Source organism: Bactrocera latifrons, unplaced genomic scaffold, assembly GCF_001853355.1.
Source record: "Bactrocera latifrons isolate USDA-ARS-PBARC rearing strain unplaced genomic scaffold, ASM185335v1 scaffold_585, whole genome shotgun sequence".
Taxonomy (NCBI): domain Eukaryota; kingdom Metazoa; phylum Arthropoda; class Insecta; order Diptera; family Tephritidae; genus Bactrocera; species Bactrocera latifrons.
The window spans coordinates 78,597-84,822 of NW_017537251.1; the positions used below are offsets into that span (position 1 = coordinate 78,597).

The 6,226-nt window shown below is 41.4% G+C and overlaps 1 pseudogene; it reads left to right on the plus strand.

Annotated features, from left to right (window-relative positions):
- The window catches only part of LOC108974726, a 33,748-nt pseudogene extending 28,764 nt beyond the window's left edge, over window positions 1–4,984 (plus strand).
- The last annotated feature ends 1,242 nt before the right edge of the window (window positions 4,985–6,226 follow it).

Below are 6,226 nucleotides of genomic sequence, written 5' to 3' on the forward strand. Positions count from 1 at the left end.
CCGCATGTGACACAGAAATTTTTCATGGGGGTTATGAACAATGGCCGTCCTTCCGGGACATGTTCACAGCCGTTTACATCAACCACCCAAAATTACCCAATGCACAAAAATTGTATTACCTCAGATACAAAACCAAAGGACAGGCAGGCGTAATAGTTAAACAGTTCGCTCTCAAAGACGAAAATTTTAATTTTCCTTGGGAAGCTCTAAAAGCACGTTACGGAAACGAGAGAATATTGGTGATACTAATGAATTTACGAAAACTTCAAAAAGAAACCAGTGAAGAATTCATAAAGCTTCAATCCACGGTTTCAAATTGTTTGTCGGTTTTATCGACACAGAGTATTCCTACAGATAATTGGGACCCCATTCTTGTAAACATATGCTCCGCGGCATTACCAGAAAAATCGTTACTTTTGTGGGAGCAATCGCTCTCATCGCGAAGAAAGTGCCCACCGTGGCAGCAAATGAAAGAATTTCTTACTACCCAATATGAAATTGCAGAAAGGGTAGATAAAAAAATAATCAGACCGAAAAACGTACAAAGCGACTTCAATAGACCCCAAGCAAGTAGCCACAATAATTTAAATAGAAGCTTTTTCAAAAATCAATCGTTCACATCGGAACAGTATAAACCAACGTCATGCGAACTGTGTAGAGGAGGTCATAAGCTCAAATCGTGCGAAAAATTCAAAAAAATTAATATTAGCGATCGAAACAATTTCACAAGAATGAAAAAACTATGTACCAACTGTTTGTCACATGCGCATACGCTTAAAGATTGCGAAAGCGAATTTAATTGCGTTTACTGCCTTAAGGACCAAGGATAACAACGATCTTTCATAGCGTCTAGGGCACAAAACAGGCTACAATTGCCAACAAAACTAGCCAATTTTGAAATCACGGGAATGGGCGGAAGAGCTGTTCAAAACTCAAATAAAATCTGACCCATTACCCTAATTTCCCCCCAAGCGGATAAGCGCATTCAAGCAGATGCAATAGTCTTACCGCAACTAACCAATATGTTACCAAGCTATCATAAAAATAGTAAGCAATGGCAAAAGGTTACACACCTAAAGCTAGCAGATCCCAACTGCAACACCCCCGCTCAAATAGATCTTCTATTAGGCAGCGATCTCATACCACAAATAATACTCGAAGGTATTGAGAAAATTTCAAACACAMTTTTGGCACAAAAGACTATTTTCGGATGGATCCTAAGTGGACTAGTCACGGAACCAGTCACAACCATGACAACTCAAGTTGAGGAAATCTCAAACGAGTACCTCAATTCCCAATTGAGAAAATTTTGGGAGATAGAAGAACTCCCCCCATTTCAATTACAACCCCAGAAGATCAGTATTGTTAAGACTTTTACAAAGCCACAACTACTAGGTCAGATAATGGTCGGTATGTCGTACGACTACCACTAAAGCAACAATTCCCAGATACACTCGCCTTAGGTCACTCTCGCACCTCTGCAATACAGCAGTTTCTAAGTATGGAGAAAAACCTGCTTAGAAAAGGGGAGCTGAAACAAGATTACGATGGTGTCTTAGAAGAATACCTTCATTTAAATCACATGGAGGAAATAAGCCTTCTATTTGCCGCATCACGCAGTAGTAAAGCCAGACAAAAAAACAACAAAAGTAAGAGTTGTTTTTAGTGCCTCAAAAACCACCAGTTCAGGGAATTCCCTAAATGATATTTTATTTACGGGGCCCACACTCCAACCAGATTTAATGCTTTTGATATTAAACTGGCGTATTTTCAAATACGTATTCAATGGGGACGTTGGAAAAATGTATCGGCAAATAGTCGTACATAAAGACGACCAAGATTTTCAACGTRTTATGTTCCGAAAATCCCCCACCAGTCCTTTACGCGACTTCAAACTAAAACAGTTACATTTGGCGTTAACTGTGCTCCATATCTAGCCATTCGAACACTCCACGAATTGGCAGACAACACAAAGTCAGAATTTCCTCTGGCAACTGAAGTGTTGAAAACTCAAACGTATGTAGACGATATTCTGTCTGGGAGCCACAGCCTCTCACAAGCATACGAGTCCTTATCACAAGTGGCAAAGGCCCTCAATACCGCAGGGTTTCCCCTAAAAAAGATTACGGCAAATCACCCAAATATATTAAAAGACATTCCAAAAGAAAATTTGTTGGATACTAATTTCCTCATATTCGAAGAGGAAAGTACAACAAAGACACCAGGCATCCAATGGAATGCGATATCGGACCAGTTCTCATACACGACTGAGTCCATGTCCGCATTATCAGCCATAACGAAAAGACAGATTTTATCCTCGGTGGCAAAACTTTTCGACCCCGCATTATGGCTTTCGCCAATTATGATCCAAGCGAAATTGAACAAGAATTATGGCTAGATGGAACTGACTGGGATGAACAAGTGAAACCTCTTCGCTTAGAAAAATGGTCCCAGTTCGCAAACAATCTGAATGAGATTTCTCAGATTCAAATTCCGCGATGGGTAAACTATTCCCCCGAACACAAAATCGAATTACATGGTTTCTGTGACGCCTCAGAAAAGGCATACTGCGCTACTATCTATGTGCGCACGCAAAGTGATATCACAACCACAAGCCACTTATTAGTAGCAAAAGCAAAAATGGCACCTTTAAAAACTATAAGCTCTAGAAGGGCGAAAAATCGCCACCTTTCACACATTATTGGATAATATGGACATCCTTGAAAGATTTTCATCGTTTTCAAGAGCTCTCAGAGTAGTTGCTTATATGTTCAAATTTATAAGACAGCTCAAAAGCAAAGTCAAGGGATCACATAATTTCCCATGCAACACAGTGACGCACCTAGAGTTACAAAAAGCAAAGGTCGCWCTAATCGCATATACACAAGCGCGCTACTTCAGCCTCGATATATCACTACTAAGAGAATCGAAAGGTCTGCTTCGTGCCGATGGTTGGCTTGCAAATTCAAGCCTAACTTACAATGAACGCCACCCTATAATAATTCCCGAGAAGTCACCATTTGCCACATTATTCCTCAACTGCATCCACATCTTAATGCTACACGCCGAACATCGCCTCATGCAACATATGGTACGCCAAGAGTATTATATCCCYCGTCTTAAGCCGCAAATCAAGAAGTGCATCTTCACGTGCAAGATTTGTACTATGCACAAACAGAAGATGGGAACGCAGATTATGGCAGCACTTCCACCGGAACGCTGCAATTTCGCTCTACCTTTCACCACAACAGGTGTTGATTTTGCTGGGCCTTTCCAGGCGTTTATGTTAATGTCTCCCACTCTCATGAAAGGCTATGTGGCTGTCTTTGTATGTTTCACGACAAAGGCAGTACACCTTGAGCTATGTAGTAATCAGACGACGGAGGCTTTTCTCGCGGCATTTACTCGCTTCGTCGCTCGACGTGGCTACCCATCTAAAGTCATGAGTGATAATGGAAAAACTTTTATTGGAGCTCAACGAGCCACAGAAAAGCAATTTGTGGATTTCTTAAAACAAATGTCACCCGACATCGTAAAAAAGTACGCCCCTTAAGGTATCAATTGGCATTTTATACCCCCAAGCGGTCCTCATATGGGCGGCTTATGGGAATCAGCTGTAAAAAGCTTCAAATGCCATTTCAAACGGGTAGCTAGAAATTATAAGTTCAATTACGAAGAGTTCACGACGTTATTAAATCGAATTGAAGCCGTTCTCAATTCACAGCCACTCATAGTACTCTCGCAAGACCCCTCAGATTTCACTGCCTTAACTCCAAAGCATTTTCTAAAACAAGTACCCATCCTGGCCATTCCTGAGCCAGGCGTTGAGCCGCTATCTCTATTAAATCGATGGGAACGAATTAAAATTCTCCGTCATGATTTCAGCCGCCGACGGGACTCCTGAACAAGCAACTAAACTTGGAGACTGTGTCCTCATTCATGATGATTGTCTATCCCCTACCGAGTGGCGGCTTGGTCGCATAGAAAAGCTACATTATGGCTCGGCTACAAAAGCTACGGTCACATACGCGTCGTGGATCTCCGTACGCAAAACGGAACACTAACCAGACCGCTCGTGAAGCTATGATTTTACCAACCACCGACAACCGCGGATCTGAAAACCGCAAAAACGAAACCGATAAAATCGCGATATAATCAAATCACTAAATTTAGCACTAAAACGAGAAATACGCCAATAACAAATCGCTAAAACATAATGAACTGTCGAAAAATAACAAAGAAAACTAACAAAAACGGTCGTTAAATACGACGACCCATTCATGCCACACATCGTGGCACGATGGCCCATATCTCATTGTAGATAGATTAATAATCAAAAATCTTCTCTATACAGATTACTATGGATGTAGATACGCCAATTACAACCACGTCAACCGCTCGGGCAGCTACCAATGCGCACGTACCGGGCCTACACCAGCGCTCCGAACTATGGTTGCAACAGCACTGGCCGCTGCACCGGCAACCGCACCTGCAGCGGTACTTGCACCCGCACCTCGTGGTGGTCGAGGATCACCAATCACGGACGTCAGAGACCCTAAGGTGCCCCATCTGTCGACGCCCACATCGCCTGCACCATTGTGGGATATTTAGGGGTATGCGTCTCGTGCAACGGCAACAAGTTGCCCAGGCACACGGGCATTGCCACAATTGCCTGTCACATACACATATGACTCCTGAGTATGAGTCACGAGGGCTGTGCCAAATATGCCATAGGCCGCATCACACGCTGCTACATCGCAGCGCGGCACGCGAAGTGAATCGGCCACCCATCCCACGCGGCCGCATACCCCGATTCCAACCCGCAGCTCGTGGCGCACCCCAGCGAGGCGGAACCTCGTCGCGGCGTCGACAGCCTGGGCCACCATCTCGTCGATCTACAGGTATGAGCAGCGTTGTGACGACGACACATGACACTCGCCTAGGGGGGCCGGGACGGCTAAATGAGCATATGACCCCCTCCTAAAATAACAGCACTACACCCCACACATCCACGCCATCATCCTTTTCATCTTACACTACACACAGCACACTCAACGCATCATCTTTTCATCCCACACTACACACAACAACTCAACGCATCATCATCTACACCACACCTTTCACACCACAAATGAGGACACCAAACACAATCAACAAAAGAGACTGCCAGACGGCGCCCAGCCCCCTTTCGATTACGATCCGCGCGCATACACGCATCGAAAAAAAAAATTATTTTACGTTCGCTCCAACTGGAAACTAAGGTGAGTGCCGGTAACATTTTAATAAGCGTATCGAAAATTATATAAGCAGTTTTTCCAAAACTTTTGAAAGTATTGGCAGGAGAGATATGGGCCGATACGAAGTAATTTCATGCGCTGACTTACCAGGTTTATTGAACACAATCACGTCTGCAGTTTTCTAATATATACGTACTGAAGATTTATAGTAGCATTCATTATAGCAGTAATTTTACATACAGTATAACGTTGTGAGGAAGCTGTTTTAGTATTTCACTGGTAATAAGGTCAAACCCAGGCGATTTTTTAGACTTAAATTTTTTTATTTCTGCACATACCTCATCATTAGTTATTAGAGGAATTTCGGTCTTATTGATGATAATTTAAATATATCTTTCCCTGACGGAAATTAAAATATATGTATGTAAGTATAAGACTTATTTAATGTATGACCTGTAATAAGCTAAAAATGTACGAATTTGATTGTAATGTAATCACGATTTCGTCAAACAATGAATGTTGATTGCTTTGGAAACATTTTTATATCTTGCAACATGTTGCTACAGAGTACAATAGTTTTGTTTACCTAACGGTTGCACATATCAATAATGTACATATCTCGTAATCCACTTAAGCTGCAAGTTCTTTTATAACTAATATCACGATTACGGAACATATCTCTGACTTACACCACATGATTGATGTTTGTATGTGAGATAGTTGATAGATAAAATCAGGTCCATATTACCTCAACTCCCATATCCTATAAATGTATAATGATTTTCTAACAATCTATTTCTGCGAGTAATATTATAAACACATGTATTTATTTTTACAAGTAAATCGTATATTCTTACAGGTGAACCGTTTATTGTTACAAATGAATTGAATATGTTTACAAATGCGTTGTATAGGTTTACAAATTAATTGAATATGTTTAAAAATGAATTATATATGTTTTTTAAAAATTAATTGTATATTTTACATTT